This window comes from Triticum dicoccoides, chromosome 4B (genome assembly GCF_002162155.2).
Source record: "Triticum dicoccoides isolate Atlit2015 ecotype Zavitan chromosome 4B, WEW_v2.0, whole genome shotgun sequence".
Taxonomy (NCBI): domain Eukaryota; kingdom Viridiplantae; phylum Streptophyta; class Magnoliopsida; order Poales; family Poaceae; genus Triticum; species Triticum dicoccoides.
In genome coordinates this window covers 176,321,767-176,327,633 of record NC_041387.1, presented here as the reverse complement: position 1 = coordinate 176,327,633, position 5,867 = coordinate 176,321,767, and positions in this window count along the sequence as shown.

Here is a 5,867-nt window from a genome sequence, read left to right as displayed (position 1 = left end):
GCACAGGGGACACAATCATATTTTCAAACACAGATTATAAATATAACCTTTTAATCAAAATGTTTTTACAATAATTTGAATCATCACTCGAAGAGGAGATTCTTCGGGCACTGCGCCTCTATCAGGCGGGCACCCTCCGTGACCTGCGCCAAGTAGTGCTCGGTCGGATATTGACCCCCTACCGGATCCTGATGCGCTACCATAGTGGCATCCATATCCCTCCAATACGCTTTAACGCGTGCAAGGGCCATCCGCGCACCCTCTATGCATGTTGACCTCCTCATGGCATCATCCGGGGCACGGCCCCAAGGAACTGTTGCACTAAACCAAAGTAGCTGTCTGGCTTAGACTCCTTCGGCCAAAGATGATCTATTACAGACCGCATCGCAAGCCCGGACAGCCTGTGAAGCTCCGCCACAGCAGCCATCTTATCACTTAACGGCAGCGGGCGAGTGGGAGCATGAAACTGCGACCAAAAAAGCTTCTCCACCTCCTTTTCACCCTGATCTTTGAAGAACTCCATAGCATCGGCCGTACTCTTCGCCAGGTCTGCGTATGCGTCCGGCGAGCTCCAGCGTCCATCAAGGGGAGCGTACTTCGGATCGAAGAACTTCGTCCGCAGCAAATAGGAGCCTCCAGCCGCGATTTTTCCGGCCTGTTGAAGCTCCTCCCGCGCACCCCTGAGCTCGGTCCGTATTTCCTTGGTGGCATTCAGCGCCTTGCTTAGGTCAGCCGATTTATCTTCATGCTCCTTCTTCAGGAGCTCATACCGGTCAGCGGCATGTTTTAACTCAATAGCCATTTCGGCTATCTTTTCCTTGCTTCGGCGATGAGCAGCCTGTTCGGCTCTCAATTCCTCGGCCGCCTTTAGGGCAGCCGCATTGCTCACCCGAGCTTGTTCCTTGGCTAGCCCTCAGGGCCTCCACGACAGCAGCACCATCTGCAGTTCGAACAAATTATATTAATACATGCCACCTTAATATTTTCCTATGCAATGGGAGACAGGGCACATACCTTGTGATGTATCCAACCGCTCATTCATCAGAGTAATATCGGTATCAATCGACCAAATTTGCCTCGATAGTTCGTCAACTTCAATGGACGGGCCGGCGGCCGGACCCGCAGGTACCTGCACATGTTTACAACACTATCATTGGTTTATGATCCCCAGTTTGCCGCCTAGGGCGGGCAACTAGAGTCTCAGGGGCTGCTATCTGTATGGAGCACACCTAGCGCGTGCCTTACAACCAAAGAAATAGTGAGTTTTCCATTACATACCTCAAAGCCTCTGAGTAGGCTTGTGAATGCTTCATTCAAACCGCTTGTAGCGGATGAAATCTTCTTGAGCATTGTGCTCATTAATGAGTGGTGCTCCTCCGAGAGCGCAGCTCGCTCCAGTAAGCCCGTCAGTACATCCGGACTTAGGGCGGCTGACGCATTGGCTTTCGGCCTTGGCGGATCCGGGCTCCTCCGTGACGACACCTCGGTGTCGCCCGTGTCAAGAACTGGAGAGGCCGGTGGGGTCTCGCTCTCCATCATCTCCGGAGGAAGGTCGCCCGAAGACGATCCCTGTTGAGAAGAGCTGCCAGCCGGACTGCAAAAAGTTCAGTCCTGGTCATTGATCCAGGAGAAATACAGTACCTTTAGGTTAATGATTGACTTACGACTCGTTGGAGGGCTGGCGCGTTGGAGGGCATGAGGCGGCGAGGGTGCCTGTCGGGGCAAGCACCCCTGGGGATCCCTTTTTCCCTAATTTGGGCATCTCTGCCTCCAAATCTTCGGAGGCGGCCCTCTTCTTCCTGCGTGGGGAGGCGGCCTCGACCTCTCCTCCCCGACTATCCCCGGTTCGGATGTGTAGTGTGTGGGGTTCGGATCTCTCATCCTTCCCCTTGTCTTTCCCTGAGGGCATTCTATTGAGTACCCGTCGAGCATCTTGGCCACGGTAGGGGCGGGCGAGCCTTCGGGGTGGCGCCGGACACCTGATTCTCTCCGCCTTGCTGAGCCATTCCTGGATGCGGATGATGTTCAGAATAAACAATCTTGACAAATACAAAATAGGGTGTCTGGTATCAAGGCTACTTACTTGAGTATCTAGGCGATTGCAGCTTAGGCCCGCATCCTCGATGGTATCCGGACACGTTATCTTCCGTCCGAAGAATAATTTGCACATCTCTTCGAGCTTTAAGCCAAAGAAGTGCTTCACAGTCCGCGGACCCTCCGGATTGAACTCCCACATCCGAAGAGGCTGGTGCTGGCACGGCAACATCCGCCGGATTAACATCACTTGCATTACGCTGACAAGGTTGATATCCCTCTCGAGAAGCTCCCGGATGCGATTCTGCAGTATTGGTACGTTGCCTGCAGGCCCCCAATTACATCCTACGTCTGGCCAGGATGCCAACTGCCACGGGGGCCCGAGCGAAACTCGGGGGCGGCTACCCACTTTGTGCCCCTTGGGGCTGTAGCATAAAACCACCTCCGTTGCCATACGTCAGATACTTCTGGGAAAGAACCCTCCGGCCATGGGGCATCGGCGTTTCTACTTATTGCGGCACCTCCACACTCCATGTGTCGCCCCTCGATCATCTTTGGCTTCACATTGAAGGTCTTGAGCCATAAGCCGAAGTGTGGCGTGACATGGAGAAAAGCCTCGCACACGATAATGAACGACGAGATATGAAGGATAGCATCTGGAGCCAGATCATGAAAATCCAGCCCATAATAGAACATGAGCCCCCTCACGAAGGGATGGAGGGTGAAACCCAAACCACGGAGGAAGTGTGGGACAAAAACAACACTCATTGGGCTCCGGCGTGGGGATAACTTGCCCTGGAGCAGGAAGCCTGTGCGGGATATCTGCGGTTAGGTATCCGACCTCCCTAAGCTTCGCAATGTCCTTCTCCTCGATCGAGGAGGCGACCCACCGGCCTTGAGGATCATATCCGGGCATATTGGCGGATTCCGGAGGGGTGGAGCTTAGGTTTTGGGTGTTAGAACTCGAGGTGCGAGAAGGCACGATGAAGGTGAAGAAAGAGGTGTAGGTCTTGACCCCTTTATAAAGAGGGTGAATATCAAGAGTCCCCGGTGTGACCGTTTGAAGTTTATCTAAAAACACACGGGGTAATACCAACGGCCGTCGTGGGGTCACGCACGCTCATATTGATGGAAAATCCCGTGATAAAAGGGACACGATCTCTGCCTCGACGGGACGTGCCAATAAAACTGCCTCGTAACACGAGTTGTTGTGGGGTAGGAGACGTCGGTTCACATTGGACCGAGCCACGATATAAGGGCATGACGCACGAAGATTGCCAGCAAATCAGATCTATACCATACGGAGATCATCCTGCGGATCTGGACACGGTCTACGTGTTCGATAACCATTTTGGAGTATTCGGAGGAGGAACCCGCCTTGCAATGCCGAAGACAATACTACACGCCGGACTCATCGTCATTGAAGCCTGGTTCAGGGGCTACTGAGGGAGTCCTAAATTAGGGGGTATCCGGACAGCCGGACTGTATACAACGTCCGGACTATTGAAGCGTGAAGATACAAGACTCAAGACTTCGGCCCATGTCCGGATGGGACTTTCCTTGGCGTGGAAGGCAAGCTTGGAGATCCGGATATTATATTTCCTTCTTTCTAACCGACTCCATGTAAACCCTAGCCCTCTCCGGTGTCTATATAAACCGGAGAGGTTGGTCCTTAGAAGGCCGATCATATTTACATTCATACCATCATAGGCTAGCTCCTAGGGTTTAGCCTCTACGATCTTGTGGTAGATCTACTCTTGTACTACCCATATCATTAATATTAATCAAGCAGGAAGTAGGGTTTTACCTCCATCGAGAGGGTCCGAACCTGGGTAAACATCTGTGTCCCTTACTTCTTGCTACCATCAGCCTTGACGCACAGATCGGACCCCCTATCCAAGATCCGCCGGTTTTGACACCGACATCCATAACCTCACTATCAGATTTAGAACTCAAAGATGACGACTAGTCATAAAAAAAACTCCTCTATCATCATCTCTCTCTTCAGAAATTGTGAATCATATGTCATTTACATGATTGTACGAGGTTCTAGACTAGCATACATGAATAAATTTGGAGATAAAGTCATGTTTTTAGGAACCTTCAGTGTGGTCTTGTTGTTTGCTTTCTTGTGTGTATATATATATATATATATTCAGATTTTCATTTCCAGTACATTTTTCCTTTTTTTATCTTTTCTCTTTCTCCTTTTCTGACTTTTTTTTGTCATTTTTTAAATACATGATGCGAATTTTTCAAATGAGTGAACATTTACTAATGCCTCAAACATTTATTTAAAACTGTACAATGTTTTTAATACTTTTTGACCATTTTTTAAACATGTGAATATTTTGAAAATGTTGGTAAAATTTTTTAAATTCGTATCAATTTTTTCTACATATCAAGAACATTTTTTTCTATATGGTTAACTATATATAATGGTGTGATTTTACATATTATGCGAACAAGTTTTTATACTTCATGATTGTTCTTTTAAAATTTTATGAACATTATTTAACAAATTTTAAAAAGCCTCGCAAAGTTTTATTTACAATTCATGAAAATTTTCTCAGTGCATAGTGATTTAAAAATAACTAAAATATTTTTTTACTCGTGCAAGCACGCCTTGCAACACATATTGTTGCACACATGTGTGGCCGTGCGCGCCTACATTCCTGCGCCGGCTTGCTGGAGACATCTCACTAGGCTAGCCCTTTTATGGGACGGCAGATGCGATGCGTATGGGGGAGCGCCTGTACGGAATTTCCTATACGACGTTCTTTGCGTCGCTTTGTCTTTTTTTTTTTTGCGAACTCAAAAATGTATTACTCAATCACTGGTTCCTTACAATCTTCTGCTACTGCCTCCAGCACATCAGCCGGACCCGAATTAAGCCAAGTCATAGTCCTACCAGTTATTCTACCGAAAGAAGCAAGACCATCAGCGGCCTTATTCTGTGATCTCGGCACATGAGTAATACAAACTTGACGAAGAGTAAGAAGAAATCTAATCTCATTTACTAGTGAGGCATATGCAGACCGGTTCCCCACCTTCATTGAGCATGCTCACCATCTTTGTGGAGTCCGTCTCGATGACGATCGGCAGTTCCGAGCGCTGGATAGCTGATGACAGCCCTTCTATACAAGCGCAAAGCTCCGCTTCTAACACATCTCGACAAGAGAACAAAGCTCTGCAAGCAGAGAAAACAATCTCGCCCACGGAATTCCTCAGGATCATTCCCGCTCCTGCTTCCTCACTCGAAACAAAGGAGCCGTCTGTATTCAGTTTAACCCAGCCAAGCGCTGGTTTTTCCCACCTTCGCTGCACCACATTTCCGGTAGGCGGAGGAGCACGATCAAAGGAAACAGTATATTTCCCTTTCGCCGGATCCATGTACGTATTGGTTCTGATCACTACCAGAGATTCCAAATAGCTCTGTAGGAATCTGATTGATACTTCCATTGGTGGGGCAGGTTTAGAGTGAACTAGCTCATTTCTCACATACCAACTTCGTCAGAAGATTATAAGCAGCATGCAGCGCTCCAATTCTGACATGGTCGCCAGAACTTGTAACAGCCATTCCTTCCCATCATAAACAAGCCTCTCTAGTTTCGGTAGCTTCCATATCTTGGCCATAGAACGATATAGGTCTCGACCATACTAACATCTAACAAAGGGATGATAATTGTCCTCTCGATCCAGCCCACAAACTGGGCACGTGCTTGTTGTTTCTAGGCCAATTCTATGCTTATTCTTCCATGTGGGTAGGCCATCTGTAACCAGTCTCCAGGCAAAATTCGCCACTGTCGGCGGTGCCTCACACTTCCAAATAA